General features: G+C 43.8%; 1 protein-coding gene across 1 annotated transcript in view; it reads right to left on the bottom strand.

The window, feature by feature from the left end:
- The window catches only part of TMEM135 (transmembrane protein 135), a 349,453-nt gene that overhangs the window by 219,151 nt on the left and 110,756 nt on the right, over nt 1-19,546 (bottom strand). The window lies entirely within an intron of this gene.

Here is a 19,546-nt window from a genome sequence, read left to right on the forward strand (position 1 = left end):
GAAGTCCAACTATGGCTCCACATAAACCCACACTGTAATATAGTATGTCCATGTGGACGAGCCCTTGGAGGGGGTCCAAAAACTGCAAACTCCACTGGTCGTGAGAACACATGGACTCTAGACCTTGGCACATGATTTTAACGGATCGGTGCCCTTGTGTGCAAAGAAGAAGATGATACAAGAAGACAGCAGCACTCTCAAGTCTTCAGAAAAGCTGTTTTATTCACCAAAATGTGCTACGTTTCGACGTAAAGGTTGCTTGAAAAAGACCATGTAACGTCAAAAGTTCGCACATTTCGGTGAATAAAACAGCTTTTCTGAAGACTTGAGAGTGCTGTGGTCTCCTTCGATCTTTTGAACAACGGGGGCACTACAGATTGGTACCCATCACTGGCAGCACCACCACCATATAGATTATACAACTTTCTCCGTAAGTGCTGCTACAACCCTTTTTTGTGTTTTTATATCTTCAATAAATCAGTTACCGGAGGCTACTAATGAGGGCACCTATAAAAGTCTATTTTCGTAAAAATCTTAATGGTGCTTGAAGACCAGAAGGATTTCTTAATTAAGTATTTTCAAAAGAGTGATTTATTTTAAATGGATTACTCACTCCAAGTACAAGAACCAGAACTTTAAAGGGGTTGTCCCAGTAGGCCGTCAATCTCAAACTGAAGCCTCGTGCACACTGCCGTTGTGCGGCCGTTTCGTGCATTGGGGACCATAATTTGCGGTCCCCAATACACAGGCAACAATCCATGCTGCGGCCGGGACGGATCTGTCCTGCACCGTATAAAGATAGAACATGTTGTATTTTTTTTGCGGTGCGGAGGCACGGACAGAAACACAACGGAAGCACTCTGTAGTGCTTCAGTGGGGTTCCGTGCCTCTGTTCTGCACCGCAGCTCCAGATTGCGGGCCCATTCAACTGAGTACACATCCGTGATGCAGGGAGCACACGGCCAGTGCCTGTATACTGCGAACCTGCTGTTTGCAGGCCGCAATACGGCCATGGTCGCGCAACGGCCGTGGGCATGAGGCCAGATGGCGTTTGACTCCCCACACCAACCAGCTGATTATTTACCAGGTACAGATCCGTACTTTTGGTAGAGTCCATCCTTGGCACTACTGATCTCTGCTGCTCAATCCAATTGAAGTACATGAGACCTAGCTGCAATACCAAGCAAAACCACAACAAAAGCTGTGCCTGGTAAACAATGAATAAATCGGAACGTCGTTCATTCAGCTCGGTGCTGAGAGTGCAAGGACTCGCGCTCAACAATCTGATATTGATGGCTTAGGTTTTGAAGCAGATCTGCCCGAAGTGAATTCGAAAGGAATCAGAAATATAAAGGAAGGACTTACACTTCTGTTTCCTGGTGGATCTATTCTGGCTTTGGCTGAAAATCCTGCCGGCAGACCTGCCTCAAAACTTTTTCCAAAAAAACTCTATGTGGCCTTAGCCTAAGGATTCCATAAAACTCCTATAATACACCCTACATTTCATATCTTGGGTATCGGTTATATTGCTAACATTAGACTCATTAGATGTACCTCATCTTTTCATAATACCAATTCTTTGACCTAGTTTTTGCACACATCATCACACAACATTTTTTTTTTTTTTTAATTAGGCTTAAAAATGAAAGAATTGTTCCCAGGGATTAGAGTTAATAAGGATAAACCCCACCTTGTCCTCTTGGGAGAATCGGTCATTACTGTATATGTGTGTATTCCTTCAGGAATGAGGTCACAAAAATATGGGCCCCTTCCATATATGTTCCCTGCATACATCTAAAAAGTAATCTTCAAATACATCCCTACATATGATCTCTGAACCTCCCAAGACCACCTTCTTTTCTCTCCTCTTGTACTAATCCTCACACAATCATCGAGAACATCGAGAACATACTCTGGAACTACAAATACACTCTCTCTCATCTTTGAAACCTTCAAAAGCAACCTGAAACCCAGGTCTTCAGGAACGTCTACAACATATAATAACCCTGATGCCCCTAGAGCCATATGAGCAGCTTCAACCCTCATGGGCAGAGCTTCTAGAGTTGTGTAGGCTCTCAGGGGCAGGGTCTTCTCACTCCAGGTACCAGTCTTATTTTTTCATTATGTTATGAATATAAACCACTTTCACATTTACAGTGCCCTGGAATCAATGAAGATGTAAAAATCAAGAATACTAATAAAGATAATAAAAATAACATAATAATAAAATTCATAATAATGCAGAAAATGCTTGCCCTGTACAAAAAGGGTTAAGAAAAATCTTTGTTTCAGGCTCTTCATTTTTTCCCCATTACTGTTTGTTTCCCTGCAGAAATTTCAGAGACTTGGCCCTCCGAGAGGATACAGCTGCAAGTCAGAGGCCAACACAAAGGAAAAGGTAGATGTGAAAAATGTTCTTTTTTATTTTTTTTACCTTGTGACACAGCGGACGCGGACATCAGGCATAAAGCAGGAGGCGTCCTGAACTCAAGAGACTGAGTCATCTAACAAATGGATACTAGTAGGCTTACAAAATGTGGATGAAATCAGGGTATTCATCATCCATATTTGCTTGGAAAAGCACCAATTGGCTTAAAGACCGACTAAAACTGGAACACAAATCAATTCAATATGGAAAAACAATCTACTTCCATCAGGACACCAGAAAACCCAAAGTGATGTATAAAGGCACTATACTCACATAATAGAACTACAAGCGACTAACCACAAAGGCACTAATGTAAAATCTGTAAAGAGAGTCCCCACCTACCATGTACCACTGGTGGCCTCATGTGTGAAAGAGAATAAAGGAAAATCACCAATCATCATGACTGCATTTCATTTTCAATTACCAGATATTTTTTATAAACACCTGTAAATATTGTCCATGTATCTTAGGTCCCTATTTAGAATATCATTACTATAATACTGCTCCTAAATACAAGAATATAGCTACTATAATACTGCCCCTATATACAAGAATATAACTACTATAATACTGCCTCCTACATACAAGAATATCACAACTATTATACTGCTCCTATGTACAAGGATATAGCTACTATAATACTGCTGCTATGTACCAGAATATAACTACTATAATACTTCCTCCTATGTACAAGAATATAACTACTATAATACTGCTCCTATGTACAAGAATATAACTACTATAATACTGCTCCTATGTACAAGAATATAACTACTATAATACTGCTCCTATGCACACGAATATAACTACTATAATACTGCTCCTATATACAAGAATATAACTACTATAATACTGCCTCCTATATATAAGAATATAACTGCTATAATACTGCTCCTATGTACAAGAATATAACTACTATAATACTGCTCCTATATACAATAATATAACTACTATAATACTGCTCATATGTACAAGAATATAACTACTATAATACTGCCTCCTATGAACAAGAATATAACTACTATAATACTGCTCCTATGTACAAGAATATAACTACTATAATACTGCTCCTATGTACAAGAATATAACTACTATAATACTGCTCCTATGTACAAGAATATACCTACTATAATACTACTCCTCTGTACAAGAATATAAATACCATAATACTGCCTCCTATATATAAGAATATAACTGCTATAATACTGCTCCTATGTACAAGAATATAACTACTATAATACTGCTCCTATATACAAGAATATAACTACTATAATACTGCTCCTATATACAAGAATATAACTACTATAATACTGCTCATATGTACAAGAATATAACTACTATAATACTGCCTCCTATGTACAAGAATATAACTACTATAATACTGCTCCTATGTACAAGAATATAACTACTATAATACTGCTCCTATGCACACGAATATAACTACTATAATACTGCTCCTATATACAAGAATATAACTACTATAATACTGCCTCCTATATATAAGAATATAACTGCTATAATACTGTCTCCTATGTACAAGAATATAACTACTATAATACTGCTCCTATGCACACGAATATAACTACTATAATACTGCTCCTCTGTACAAGAATATAAATACCATAATACTGCTCCTATGTACAAGAATATAACTACTATAATACTGTCTCCTATGTACAAGAATATATCTACTATAATACTGCTCCTATGTACAAGAATATAACTACTATAATACTGCTCCTATGTACAAGAATATAACTACTATAATACTGCTCATATGTACAAGAATATAACTACTATAATACTGCTCCTATATACAAGAATATAACTACTATAATACTGCCTCCTATGTACAAGAATATAACTACTATAATACTGCCTCCTATGTACAAGAATATAACTACTATAATACTGCCTCCTATGTACAAGAATATAACTACTATAATACTGCCTCCTATGTACAAGAGTATAACTACTATAATACTGCTCCTATATACCAGAATATAACTACTATAATACTGCTCATATGCACAAGAATATAACTACTATAATACTGCCTCCTATGAACAAGAATATAACTACTATAATACTGCTCCTATATACAAGAATATAACTACTATAATACTGCCTCCTATATACTAGAATATAACTACTATAATACTGCCTCCTATGTACAAGAATATAACTATTATAATACTGTCCTCTTTGAAAGAATCACCCAAAATTCCATTGAAAAATGGTCTTCGAAGTATTTTCAACTTAGACGGCTGGTGTGCATAATATATGATGAATTAGAATAACTCTCCAGGAAATAAGGCGATGACCTTAAAGGGGTTCTCCCATGATTAATGTTAAAAATGAAATCAGAGATCATATAGTACACGGCAATCTCTTCCTAACAAAGCTAGAACCAGCCCTGCACCTCACATGGATCCAGAGATCTCCCTGTTCATGGTTCCAATTGCCTTGCTCAATGTATATCAAGCTGGCATCTCACGGGGCATGTCCTTAATGCTGCAGCTCTCTCCTTATCACAGCTCAGGGGGCATGTCCTTAATGCTGCAGCCTAGGGGTGGGCGGTATAGGCGATATGCGATATAAATTTGGGCCACGATATGGATTTTCGCCATGTCGCCGGACCGCGATATGATCGCGCACTCTGCGCGCACCATTTCCTCCTGAGCCGGCCGGCACAGTGGAGGGAGAAGGAGGGAGTCCCTCCCTCCCCACTGTGTGCAGCTGCCGCTGAACACCAATGAGGACAGAGTAGGAGGAGGAGGGAAGGGACTGTAGCCACTGCACCACCAATGAATGTGCCGGCCATATCCGACAGGGTCCCCCTCCTCCCCCCAACATTGGTGGCAGTGGGCAGTTCCGATCGGTTACCATGGCAGCCAGGAGTCACGCTACTGAAGCCCAGGCTGCCATGGTATGTAAGTGAGCAGCATTATACTCACGTGCGCCGTGGCCGCCGGGCGCTCCTTCTTCTGTCTGTGCGGCGCATTGCTATTGCTTATTAGCAATGCGCCGCACAGACCTATGAGAAGAAGGAGCGACAGACGGCCACGGCGCACGTGAGTATAATGCTGCTCACTTACATACCATGGCAGCCTGGGCTTCAGTAGCGCGACTCCTGGCTGCCATGGTAATCGATCGGAGCCCCAGCATTACACTGCTGGGACTCCAATCGGAACTGCCCACTGCCACCAATGATGGGGGGGGGGAGGGGGACCCTGTGGCCACTGCCACCAATGATTAATACTGGGGGGGGGGGGGGGTTTGCAATACCAGAGGGGGCAGATCAGAGGCCGGGGGGGCAGATCAGAGGCCGGGGGGGCAGATCAGAGGCCTTGGGGGAGTCAGATCAGAGGCCGGGGGGGGCAGATCAGAGGCCGGGGGGGGCAGATCAGAGGCCGGGGGGGGCAGATCAGAGGCCGGGGGGGGCAGATCAGAGGCCGGGGGGGGGCAGATCAGAGGCCGGGGGGGGCAGATCAGAGGCCGGGGGGGGGGGGGCAGATCAGAGGCCGGGGGGGGGGGCAGATCAGAGGCCGGGGGAGCAGATCAGAGGCCGGGGGAGCAGATCAGAGGCCGGGGGAGCAGATCAGAGGCTGGGGGAGCAGATCAGAGGCTGGGGGAGCAGATCAGAGGCTGGGGGAGCAGATCAGAGGCTGGGGGGCACATGAGAGACTGGGGGGCACATGAGAGGCTGGCGCCATGGTCAGCTCCCTGCTGTTGTGTGCACAAACCACAGGGCAGCAGGGAGAGTGTAAAGTCCTATTCACCCTAATAGAGCTCTATTAGGGTGAATATGACAAGGGTTCTAGCCCTTAAGGAGGCTAATAGTTATTAAATAAAAAGTTTAAACACCCCCCCCCCCCCCCCAATATAGGAAACAATATATCGCAATATTTATCGCATATTGCACATGCTTAAAATTATATTGAAATATAGATTTTAGGCCATATCGCCCACCCCTACTGCAGCTCTCTCCTTATCACAGCTCAAGGGGCATGTCCTTAATGCTGCAGCTCTCTCCTTATCACAGCTCAGGGGGCATGTCCTTAAAGATGCAGCTCTCTCCTTATCACAGCTCAGGGGGCATGTCCTTAATGATGCAGCTCTCTCCTTATCACAGCTCAGGGGGCATGTCCTTTCTGCTGCAGCTCTCTCCTTATCACAGCTCCGGGGGCATGTCCTTTCTGCTGCAGCTCTCTCCTTATCACAGCTCAGGAGGCAGTTGAGGGATGAAACTGAGCATGCGCATCCACCTGAGCAAGGAGGACGGAGAAATAAGAAAAAACAGCAGGTCATTCTATAGATACATTTTATTGAATAACTAAAGGGCTATGATACATTTTTAATTACCTGCAATTACAAAAGTATTCAGATCCAGGTGCTGGTCATAAAACTGCAGAATTATTTTCGTGGGAGAACCCTCTTTAAAGAGGTGGTGTTTAGAAGTAAGGTGCGACATGACAAAGTCAGCCCTGCTAAATCTAAAGCTATTACATCGGACACGTTTCCTGGAAGGAGACACTGTGCGGTTTTTCATCCTTCTGGATGGGAATCCCTTATCTTACGCCGAGCACTGTGGCGAGGTTTTGGGATGTCAGTACTGACACCGAAAATTAGTGAGAGTCCACCAGTTTACCAAACACATTGCGTCGCCCAGATAAGACATTTCCCTTTCTAGAACGTCAGTTTACACAGGGCTTCCTCTGTACACATTACAGCCCGGCCAAGCCGCTTCTCTCCATGCACCACGTCTTGTGTACAGGAGGATAATTCCAGGGCCCTGTGTAAATTAGTGTCTATTCCAGTAAACAGGTGTCATTATCCATGACACGGGGCCCGATCGGCGGCCCCCGAGTGTTCAGATTATACAAGCTGCACAGTAATGTCTGCCATCGGGTTACTGTTGTTTTGTCTTGAACCGGTTGGAGCTGAAGTCCTTGTAAAAACATTGTCACTGTGTAAATCCCATGAAGTCGGCTGTTTTTCTCATGTGACACGGCATGACAAAACAAACTCTTCCTGCCCCGCTTTTTGTTCTGCAGCGTGTAACAGCAGGTTTAAAATCACTGGGAAACAACTTACTGGGGAAAAATAGACTACGAGCTGGAATTCCAAATGGAATTTTTCTTGCAAAAATTTGTGATCTGCTGACAGGGTGTGTCCGAGCAAAAATATTCTCTATTCTAAAAATACTTTTGTAATTGCATGTAATAAAAAAAATTAGTATAGCAACTGAGTTACTCACTAAAATGTATCTGTATAGCGCCACCTGCTGTTTGCTCTTTCCCTCATCTCCCTGTCCACCTCACTGACGTGGACGCACATGACCAGTGCCATCTGTCGACTGCCACCATCCGTATCGACTGGGGTCCTAGGTTTGAATCCAACCAAGGAAACCATTTACATGGCATTACCAGATTCTCCCCGTGTTTGCGTGGATTTCCTCCAGGTTCCCCGGTTTCCTCCAGGTTCCCCGGTTTCCTCCCACACTCTAAAGACAAACTGATAGGGAACTTAGATTGTGAGCTTGGCTGGGGACCGTTATGTCATGGCTATATAAGTGAGTAAAATAAAATAAAAATCTGCGACTCTTACGCTGAGAGAGCTGAAGAATAAAGGAAACCCCCACAGAGCAAAAAGATGCAACAAAAAGGACACACCCCATGAGCAAGGACATTACTACTAAGCTGTCCACCTGAAATAAATCTAGCAGAGAAATTGGGGCAATGAATGTGGAGATCTCTGGATCCATGTGAGGTACAGGGCTGGTTCTAGCTTTGTTAGAAAGAGATTGTCATGTACTATATGATGTCTGATTTTCATTTTGTGCATTACCGTAATCATGGCACAACCCATTGAATTAGTCGTGGAAGCCAAGCTTTTCCCATGGACCGAAGTTCCGATGCAGAGACGACAAAGTTTGATCCAATATCCAAATGAGTTGGCAAGTGTCCAGGGGGCAAGACATGAGCCTTGCAAGTGCCCAGGCTCTCCTCCCTAAAACCTTCTCCGCTCCTCCCAATAGCTCATTATTGAAATGCCCACGGCTGCCCTACGATACACCGCCATGCACTGAAATCTTGCTCATGCACAGAGAGGAAAATCTGGAACAGCGCATGCGCAATACATCTCCACTGACTGCACATGCACTAAAACTGTGTGCAAGACTCCCGCAAGAAGAGTTCAATGCAAGTTCTTGTGTTGTAGGACAGACATCTAGATTTTAATATTGATAAAGTGTCAAGAGCTGGGAAGGGCTTAAAGAGGAGAACCGAAGCCCTTGCCATGCTGGGGAGCGCCCACCAAGCACTTACCAAGTGATCTGCATATCAGATCAAATGTTTGATATTAATCCTTCGTCCATCAGAGATGAAGCAAGCACAACTATGTAAAGGGGTTGTCCCATTCCAAACACTCATCCCCTGTCCACAGGAAAGGGGGTAAAGGTTTGATCAGGGGGCAGGGGTCCAATGGCTGCCGATCATGAGAATGTGAAGCTCTTGTACTTCTCTACATCTGGCAGTCCCACAGAGCTGACCGGAGCAGAATGCATATCCAACGCCACAATCAAACAGGGAACACAGGGCCCACTCAGACACTGTGGATAGGGCCCCAATATTTTTATTTTTGTAACATATAGGGGCAGTGATACTGAACATTTTCGTAATATACTTTACTGAAATTGTACATTTCTATTGGAAAAATAGCTCCAAAATAAACAATTTTGAGCCTTAGCAACATCCCTCTGTCTTCTGTTTACATAACAGTGGAGACCTGCTCAATACGGACTGCGTTATGTAAACAGAAGACAGAGGAGCGTTGCTAAGGCTCAAAATGGGCTACTTTAGAGCTATTTTCCAATAGAAATGTACGATTTCAGTAAAGTACCGTATTTTTTCGCTTTATAAGACGCACCCGATGATTAGACCTCAGATCAGACCCCCACTAAATATCAGGACAGGATATCAGCCCTCCATGTCAGACCCCCAACAGACCTCAGAACAGCCCTTTTATGTTAGACCCCCATCAGACCTTAGATCAGCCCTTTTCTTTTAGACCCCCATCAGCCCCTTTCTTTTAGACACCCATCAGACCTCAGATCAGCCCTTTTCTTTTAGACCCCCATCAGACCTCAGATCAGCCCTTTTCTTTTAGACCGCCATCAGACCTCAGATCAGCCCTTTTCTTTTAGACCCCCATCAGCCCTTTTCTTTTAGACCGCCATCAGACCTCAGATCAGCCCTTTTCTTTTAGACCCCCATCAGCCCTTTTCTTTTAGACCGCCATCAGACCTCAGATCAGCCCTGTTCTTACAGACCCCCATCAAAAAAAAAAAAAAAAAACCTTCTCTCAACTCTCCTGCGCCGCGGCTCCGCTCCGGGTCCGGCAGGCTCTTTAGAAGTCGCACTCCCCTGTCTTCTATGGCCCACGCCGCACTGTCACCAGACTGCGTGCAGCGTCAGGTCATAGTGCTTGCACTACCTCTTGACGCTGTACGCGGTCAGGACAGTGCAGTGCCGGCTCCAGCAAGATGACCAGGGAGGGTGAGTATCGGAAGCGCTCGCTTGCGCTTCTTCCCCGCTCCCGGCACCTAATGCATACTAGTGAGCGCTTCCATAATGGAAGCGCTCACTAGTATTCGCTTTATAAGACGCACAGCCATTTCCCCCCTACTTTTGGGGGAGGGGGGGGGGGGAGTGCGTCTTATAAAGTGAAAAATATGGTATATGACAAAAATGGTCAACATCACTGCCCCTATACATTACAGAAATAAAAAAAGAATGACAGTTACACTTTAAAACATTTTTACCCCTAACCCACCCCCTTGTTCCCCTCCAACGCATAGTGCTCTTAAATCTAATACATACTCCCCACTATATTTCAATGCTGGGCCAACTGCTCACTCTACCACATATCTGTATGTGAAGAACCATTTTCTCACCAAAGAAGTGCAAATTGGACCTTGGCATGTACAGCATTACTAGCTGCCTACCCCTTATGCCAGGACATGCCCCCTGAGCTGCCAGCTTGAAATAAATCTAGCAACTGGAGCAATGAATGGTAATATCTCTGGATACGGCCGGTTCTGGCTTTGTTAGAAGAAATTAGTCATGTCCTACATGATGTATGGTTTTCTTTTTGTTTATATACATCAATCATGAGATAACTTTAAGCGGCAAAATATATTTGACCGTCTGGATATTTATTGTCCCGATTTATTGCTTCTTTCGATAAAGCAGAGCCAGTGGTGTCTGGCAGCCCTGCACTCATCCATGCCAGACCACTGAACGACATCCAATGGATTTGGCTTGGTTGGTGATGTGCATTTGGCCAAGGATGAAATTTCATGTGGCAAGAGCCCATTATTTACACATAAAACCGCACTTGAATGCGTAGGTATGAGGCGCATAAGGTGCAAGGAGTGTGCAGGATAATGCTGGAAGAAGGGATGAGGGTCTAAGAAATAATGATGATAAAATGACAGGAGTAAATTTATTAAATGCGATAGATCGGTCTTAAAAAAATGGCGTTTTTGAGAGTACGCTTAAAATTGTGGATGTTGGGAATTGACCCAATTGTCTGGGGCAGCGCATGTCAGGAAATAGATGCAGCTTGTGAGAAGTCTAGAGCACGGGTAGGGTGGTAGATACCGATAAAGCAGGAGATGAAGGGAGGTGCAGCGCTGTGGAGAGCTGGTGAAAGCGAGAAGCGTACATTGTATTCTATAGTGGGTGGGCAATCAGTGCAATGACTGGCACAGAATGGAAGCATCTGTGTATGACTGGCACAGGGTGAAGGCATTGGTGCAGTGACTGGTACATAGTGGATTTATCGGATTGGAGGCATCAGTGTAGTGACTGGCACAGGGTGGAGGCATTGGTGCAGTAAATAGCACACAGGGTGGAGGCACTGGCATAGTGACTGGCACAGAGTGGAGGCATCGGTGAAGTGACTGGCATGGGGTGGAGCAATTGGTGCAGTAAATAGCACAAAGGTGACACATCAGTGCAATGACTGGCACAGGGTGGAGGCATTGGTGTTGTGACTGGCGTATGGTACAGGCATCAGTGCAGTGACTGGCACAGAGTGGACACATCAGTGCAGTGACTGGCACAGGATAGAAGCATCTGTGTAGTGACTGGCACAGGGGGAAGGCATTGGTGCAGTGACTGACACATAGTGGAATCATCGGATTGGAGGCATTGGTGTAGTGACTGGCACAGGGTGGAGACACTGGTGTAGTGACTGGCACAGGGTGAAAGCATTGGTACAGTGACTGGCACAGGGTGGAGGCATTGTTGCAGTGACTGGTACATAGTGGAGTCAACGGATTGGGGACACTGATGCAGTGACTGGTTGGAGGCATTGGCGTAGTGACTGGCACAGGGTAGAGGCATTGGTGTAGTATCTGGCACAGGGTGAAAGCATCGGTGTTGTGACTAGCAGAGTGGACATATTAGTGCAATGACTGGCACAGGGTGGAGGCACCGATGTGGCAGTTGACAGATAGATGTGCCTGGCTGCTGCATGCACCAGTCTTTTTCTGGCTGAAACCTGGAATTCATGGTGGAAACCCTCCCAATCCCATTATAGTCAATGGGCTCCAGCGGTGACCGGCCCTATCCAGCTATGCCATATACAGTGAACTGTGGCAGGCGGTTTCTGAAACAACCTGCTGGATTTAAAACTGCAGATTTGAAGGTAGCCTACAGATGTACCATGGTTAGCACTCCCGCTGTTAACTCAAATTTCTTAACAAATTTCATTATCTTGAGACAAAAGCCATTGAAAAGCAATTGAAGGTTTTTGCTTAGATTAGATAACCAAACTCAGAAACAATCTCAGAAAAAAGGAGTGCTAACCATGCTACATCCGTAATGCAGGACAGGGCAGGCTGGGATTTCTAAACTAGACAACCCCCTTTGAAATCTGGTTATTAAATCGGTAAAGTTTGACTCTTTAGACCACAAAGGGCTCATGCACGTGGCTGTTGTTCGGCCGTGGCCGTATTACAAGCACTTGTATGGGTCTGCAATCCAGAAGGTATGTGCGGAACAGAGGCATGGAATCCGTGGTGCTTCTGTGGGGTTTCTGTCCGTGCCTCTGCACCGCAAAAAATAGAACATGTGGTCTGGATCCATCACGGCATCGGCACGGATTGTGCCCCTGCATTGGAGACCGCAATTTGCGTCCCTCAATGCACAGAGTGGCCGAACAACAGCCGTGTGAATGAGCCCTCAGGCAGAGTCTAGAAACCACCACTTTCGACTGTTGATGGACCAACCGATGATACAATGTTATAGTTATATCAGAAGCGCATGTGCTTCTCTGCCCTGCTACTTCTATTAGGAACTTTATTCATTGAACTACTACTACTCCCAGTTTTGCCATCACCACCACTCCCCTCGCCTCCATGCTCTGTGTGTAGTTGCACAGTGGGTCCTAATTGTTAATCAGCTTCTGCTATAAATGCTGGGCTGCCATCTCACTCCTTGCCCGAGCTTAGGTTCCTGGTTTACTAGTTTAACCAGTGAAGGTGTGCTATTCTGATTGTCTGCCCGTGTACCAAACTTCTGCCTGTTTACCAACTCTAATACTCTGCTGCCTGCCCTGACCTTACCCTGTCTAACGTACCAAGCCATTGTTGCTTGCACTGACCTCAGATGGTTTTAATGGAATTACACAAACTCTGCCAGCCTTGACCTCTGCCTGTTTACCGACTATAAGTATTGCCTGATTCCTTGGTGTCTCGCTGCCAGCTCCACCGGGACTATTCCAAGAGGCAAGAGGTAGCGGCCTGGTAGGTCCCCTGCACTGAAGGCCAAATCCCTGTATAGGGGTTAAAGGGTGAAAACCAGGGGACTTCCAGGATAATGCCCTTAGAACATGACCAACATCAAACCGGTTAGTTGGTACAGTGGGTCCACACCCACTGTCCATTACAGTTATAATGATATAATGAACACGTTAAGAGTCGACTATTCAATATTCTGGTAAAAAAAAAAAAAATTCAGATTTTTTTACCTTATTTTTTATATATGTTAATGAGAACCTTTATAATATATAAAGTTTCCTTAAAGTGAATTGTTCTCAATGTAGCTTTACTCATGTTACCGGGGAACGTTCCTTCTCCACCACATTTAAATATGTCCTCCAACTACTTATTTTCTACAATAGCAAGCAGTTGCTTTTTAATCTACGCGGACACAAAGCACAGGAACAGGATTAATGGACCCTTTGTACGATGCACCTTTTCTTGTCCCCTGGTTGCACACTGTGGCTGTTGTTTTTAGCAATGTCCACACCCCAGGAAATCCTTATCAGAAGCGACTCTCCTTAGAGCCTTCCATTTATGTCAGCCAACCAAACATAACCTTACGCTTTTTCCAGGAAAGGCCCTCTCCATTCACTCCTTTCAAAGCCTTTTTTTTTTTTTTACCTTTCGGTTAACTCCTGCATTCATGTACTGAGAATAAAGGACAATCGTCACTCTGGCGTTACTCTTACTACTATATAATCTCCTACACCTATTTTATAGGAAAGAAAATCTGAAGAAATTGAAGTATTGAATTTTCCAGGATTTTGATCTTGATAGCCTATCCTCATAGTGGGCCATCAGATCTATGGGGATCTGACACCCTGCACCTTGCCGTTCCGGTGCTGTAAGCTGGCACCAGAACTAAAAAGCTCCATCCATTATGTATTGGACTGAGTTGGTAACTGCAGCGATGCTCCATTTTACTTGAACAGGAGCAGAGCTACAGCAACCAGCTCCATCTACTACACAATGGACATTCTGGAGCAGATTTCGGGCACAAGACCTACAACTAATCAGCTGACCCCAGCCAATCTGATATTAATGGCCTTTCTTGACCAAATATGAAAATCCCTTAAAAGTTTTTTCAACGCAGGTCATACACCTTAGATATCAGTCATCTGAACGCTCATTCAGCAGACAGCTGTTCCTTCAGACCCCCAATTTAAATGCACACTTGGCTCGGCAACGCATTCTCAAAGGGAAGAGACAAATAAGTTAAAGGTAGAACCTCTAGGGACGGCTTATCTCCTGTGAGAACATAGTATTTGCCATGTTTTATTTTATTTTCTCCTTGACGATGGCTGTCGAGGGAGAGAGGGCATGACTCCATACAAATCGGATGGTTGGTCGGTTCTGCCCAAATCGTTGGGTTTGGTCTATGTTAATTGAATGTGTATCGGCACCTTTACCCATAATCATGCACCCTTGGATCAGTCAAGCAGGGGTGTTGATTTCTCAGGCCATGGGTAAATTTAAATTTGCCATACCCAATCCCTCTTTTTTTAACACCATCACCTTACACACTAGATTGCTGGCTGATCCAACTGAAATCAGTGGATTTGTGCAACCATGACTAGGGCTCCCAAAGCCTAAAAGGGGTGCCCACTTTCACCTTACTTTCATGATATATATTACAGCTTTAACCCAGATGCCCCCACTGAGCAGTGACGCCCCCTTAGCTTGTGCTCCAAAATGGCCAGTGATTGCAAATCAAGTGAATAACTCAACTGAACGCCAGGGATAGTACTGCGCATGCGCTAGTCTCCGAGCCTGTGCAGATAGAGAAGGTAAGAGGGATGGGCAAATATTTAACCTGACCTGCCAAGACATCTACCAATCTACGGCTGGATTTACATTATAAAGGAAGTTTCTATCTATAGAAATAGTAAGGATTGAAAAGAAACACAATCTATACCATAAATATTAAATATGCCGTAAAAAAGAGTTGAAGCTGGGCCTGGATGTATTTCTGGAGTGTAATAATATTACAGGCTATAGCTACTAGAGAGGGGTCGTTGATCCAGGGAGTGGGAAGGAATTTTTTTCCCCTTAAAGGGCTTCTGTCACCCCACTAAACAATTTTTTATTTTTTTTGCTTACTTATAATCCCTACACTGCGATTTATGCCTACATGATCTAATTAATCATTTTGGTCCTGTAGATTTTGTTAAAAACATGCTTTTAAAATATGCAAATTACCTTGCTACCAGCAAGTAGGGCGGCTACTTGCTGGTAGCAGCCGCATCCTCCGATCCTAAAGACGCCCCCTCCGCATTGTGATTGACAGGGCCAGGGAACGGGATCGTTCTCTGTTGGCCCTGCCTGTTTGCATTCAAAATCTGGCGCCTGCGCCGCGGCCGTACCTGTCTTCAATGTGCGCAGGCGCACTGAGAGGCGGCCGCTCGCTCGGCCGCTCCATCCTCAATTTGCCGCCCTACTTGCTGGTAGCAAGGTAATTTGCATATTTTAAAAGCATGTTTTTAACAAAATCTACAGGACCAAAATGATTAATTAGATCATGTAGGCATAAATCGCAGTGTAGGGATTATAAGTAAGCAAAAAAAAAAAGGTTTAGTGGGGTGACAGAAGCCCTTTAAGTGGGGAAAATTGGCTTTTACCTCACTTTTTTTTTTTTTTGCCTTCCTCTGGATCAACTTGCAGGATAACAGGCCGAACTCGATGGACAAATGTCTTTTTTCGGCCTTACTTACTATGCTACTATGTAATCCTACAAACCAAATTGACCTCCAAACAAGAATCACGAGAAAGGAAGGTAATCACAGATCTAAATAACATGCCCTGTGCACGGAGTTTATGTAAACAGGACATATGAGGGGGATGACTCAGTCCTCATTCTTCAGACATATAGGCACTTGGCACGTAGCATTAACACTTTTACTCAGAAATGTGCTCTTAGTCCTCGGATTAACATCACTGGTGATCTGAAGGTTTACAACTAAAGACCTCACATACACCTTAGGCTACTTTCACACTAGCGTTAATATTTTCCGATATTGAGATCCGTCATAGGGTCTCAATACCGGGAAAAAAACGCTTCCTGTTTGTCCCCATTCATCGTCAATGGGGACAAAACGTAACATACAGGAGAGCAGCAGCATGCTGCGGTTTTCTTTCCGTCCTGGGATGCGGAGCAAGACTCAGTTATGGCCCACAATGCCAAGTCAGTGGGGACGGATCAGTTTTCTCTGACACAATAGAAAATGGATACGTCCCACATTGACTTTCAATGGTGTTCATGACGGATCCGTCTTGGGTATGTTACAGATAATACAACCGGATCCGTTTATAACAGATGTAGATGGTTGTATTATCAATAACAGAAGCGTTTTTGCTGATCCCTGCCAGATCCAGCAAAAACACTAGTGTGAAAGTAGCCTTAGACTACTTTCAGCCAAACCTGCCGTTTCGTTGGGCCACTGACCTTCTATGGTGTTTAGGGAACAGCCAATTCTCCAGACAGATAACGGGTTGCTTTGAATTTCAATGCCCGATCCTTTGGTTCTCCCAGGAGATAGGCCTCCACCAAAGGTGTTTTGCAGTGACTTTCTCTACTCTCCACATGGAAAACACATGCACCATCCACTAACTTCACATGTAGGCTGTTGGCCAAACGAGTGTTCAGACAATAGTTACTGAATGGTGTAGTGTATGAGCACTGTGCGGCTGTATTCACATGTGCCGTTTTTGCAAAATGGCAGTAAAAACAGCATGTGTTAAGACTGTATGACAGTAAGGGCTCATTCAGATGGCCGTATGTTTTTTTGCTGTCCGCAAAAATGCGGATCAGTTTTTTTTAGGTTTTTTTTTGGCAAGCAGTTCAGCATGTCCGCAAAAAAATTTATTGCTTTCCACATTTTTGCAAACCCATAGACTTTCATGGGGCGACGTCCTGATTTTCAATGACAAGTATATTTGTTTCGCGGGGCTGTAGAACGGAAGAAAAGATGTTCATCAGGCAATACAGATTTTTAATCTGGCTTAAAAATCATTGTTTGCCGGCAGCAGATCGTTCTGTGTAATCACGATCTGCTGCCGGCAAACAACTAGTCAGTAGAGAGATGGCATTAGCGGTCACTCCTCCCCATACAGTGGAGGAGATCGCTGCATGTAATAGCAGCAGTCCCCTCCACTATCAAGTAGGCGATTGTCGGGAAGGAACGCTTCACTCCCGACAGTCACCTGCTACATCGCTGTATGTAATACAGCCATAAACATGATCGGTGGAAATGGCAAATTACTTTATTGTGAATGGACAATCCCGATAGAGACACTTGTTTAATTGCAGTAACTCAGGTCCTTTTTGATTTAGAAAATCCATTTAGAAAATACCTATTGGGGAAATGTCAGCTAAAAAGAGGGGGATCCTCCATGCAACACCCTTTTAGCAACTACAATAAGTGCCCCTCACTCTGGAGGGCTAAAAGGTCCACACATTACATAGACAGAGCATTGATTTCAATGGACACAGTGCAATGCTTCATTTCCCCTGTGGTGGCGCTCCAGGAGAATTAAATACTTGTTGGCAGGTTCCTGGCCAATAAGGCCATGATTACAGCCCTCAATGAGGTGTCAGAGAAGACTGGTCCACCAAAGGATCCTCCAATGGGCCCAAGCTGTGACAATAATAGACCCCTAATAAAACAGGGTCCTCCAGAGGGTGGGCCCTCAATCATTTCCTCTAGTGGGCCCAAGAGACTTTAGTCCGACACTGGTCGTCATCCAGCTTTCACAGAAAGCTGTCATGTTCAGTAGTAATACCGCTGCAAAACTTGGTAAATTTGCCATTCAAAAGCCTGGGAGGCTACCTCTGTGGAAGCTGCTATTGGTTGCACCAGGCATCCCGGCAGCAAAAAGAAATATTGGCCAAATAAATCTTTTAATATGTTTAAAGAAAAGGACAAGTAAAGCATTCTTCTATCACGTAAAGTCCACCAAGAATCCAATTTTTTATCTTATTTCTTTGCTGGCTGCGAAATAGTAGAACCCTCACCTTGCAAAACATATGAGAGGCAAAGAGTAACAGAAAGAAGTCTACTATTAGTCTAAAACACAACATAGAAGCATAAAGTGCCTAATGTCCAGTGGTCAATATCTGTGTAATAATAACCATGGATTGTACAAAAAAAGTGAACAGTTAAAAAAAATAAAAAATTGTAAAAACATCATCGTAATATAAGATAGGGAACTTTAATTGTGACCCTGGAACAACAAAGCCCTCACCGGTGATGTTTAAGTCTTAGTTAATCTTTCCCACCCACCAATTTCCCTCTGACAGTCGGTTTCCAGCTGTGAGACACTGGTGCAAAAGTTCATCTAGAAGCAGTAGGGGTAGATTAGCTTTCCTAGTCAGACATGAATAATCAAGCTGCAATTTACCGCTGGGAGTGTTTGTATTTCAATGTTATTTCTTACCAGATGTATACAGAGCCGCTCAGCGGGATGTCCTTATAGACAGCAGGGGTAGGTTAAACTCTACAAGTAGCATTTAGCGCCGGTACTAACATTACACTTTTAAAGGGACTGTGTCATCACAAAATGACCTACTGTAAAAATTATGTTTTTATGCTTTACGTTTTTTTAAGGGTTTTTATTAATATTATATACACACACACACACACACCTTTTTTGAAATCTCATCGTTTTTGTACTGACCTACAAACCCTTTACAGCCTGTTCTGTAGAGATCACTACTGAGCGCAGGCAGGACTATGGATAACACCTAATCACACCATTCTCAAAAGGTGATGGTCACAGCTCACCTCCTCCCCCTCCCTGCACAATGACCTCTGCACCGGTCACAAAGCAGCATGCCCATAATGTATATCCAAGAAAGCTGTTAGCAGCTTAGGCAACTGGAAAAAATAAATCTACAATCAGAAAATAAACAGATTATAAAAAAAAAAATCTGTATAAAGTAAAAAAGACTATAAAATTTAGGTGAAATGTCAAAATATTCTAGGTCAAATAATATGTGCTGATATGTATTTTTTAGATCAGTCAGTGTTCAGATTCTCTGTTACATACCTCCAAATTCCCTGCAAAGATATAGTATAGGTTATAAAATACTCTAGCATCCTCTCGCTTGCCACCACCAGAGGGAGCTTTAAAGCAGAAAGTGTAACTGGCACATCATAAAACTTTTGACATATCATAAGAGGCAGAATATAACAAAGAGCTGCATGGGAACTCCATGTCCTGGGCTATGCCTTACAACAAGCGTAATGATGCTCATAACTTAACACATAGTATAATATATAAGTTGT

The sequence above is a fragment of the Bufo gargarizans genome, chromosome 3 (genome assembly GCF_014858855.1).
Source record: "Bufo gargarizans isolate SCDJY-AF-19 chromosome 3, ASM1485885v1, whole genome shotgun sequence".
In the NCBI taxonomy this organism is placed as follows: domain Eukaryota; kingdom Metazoa; phylum Chordata; class Amphibia; order Anura; family Bufonidae; genus Bufo; species Bufo gargarizans.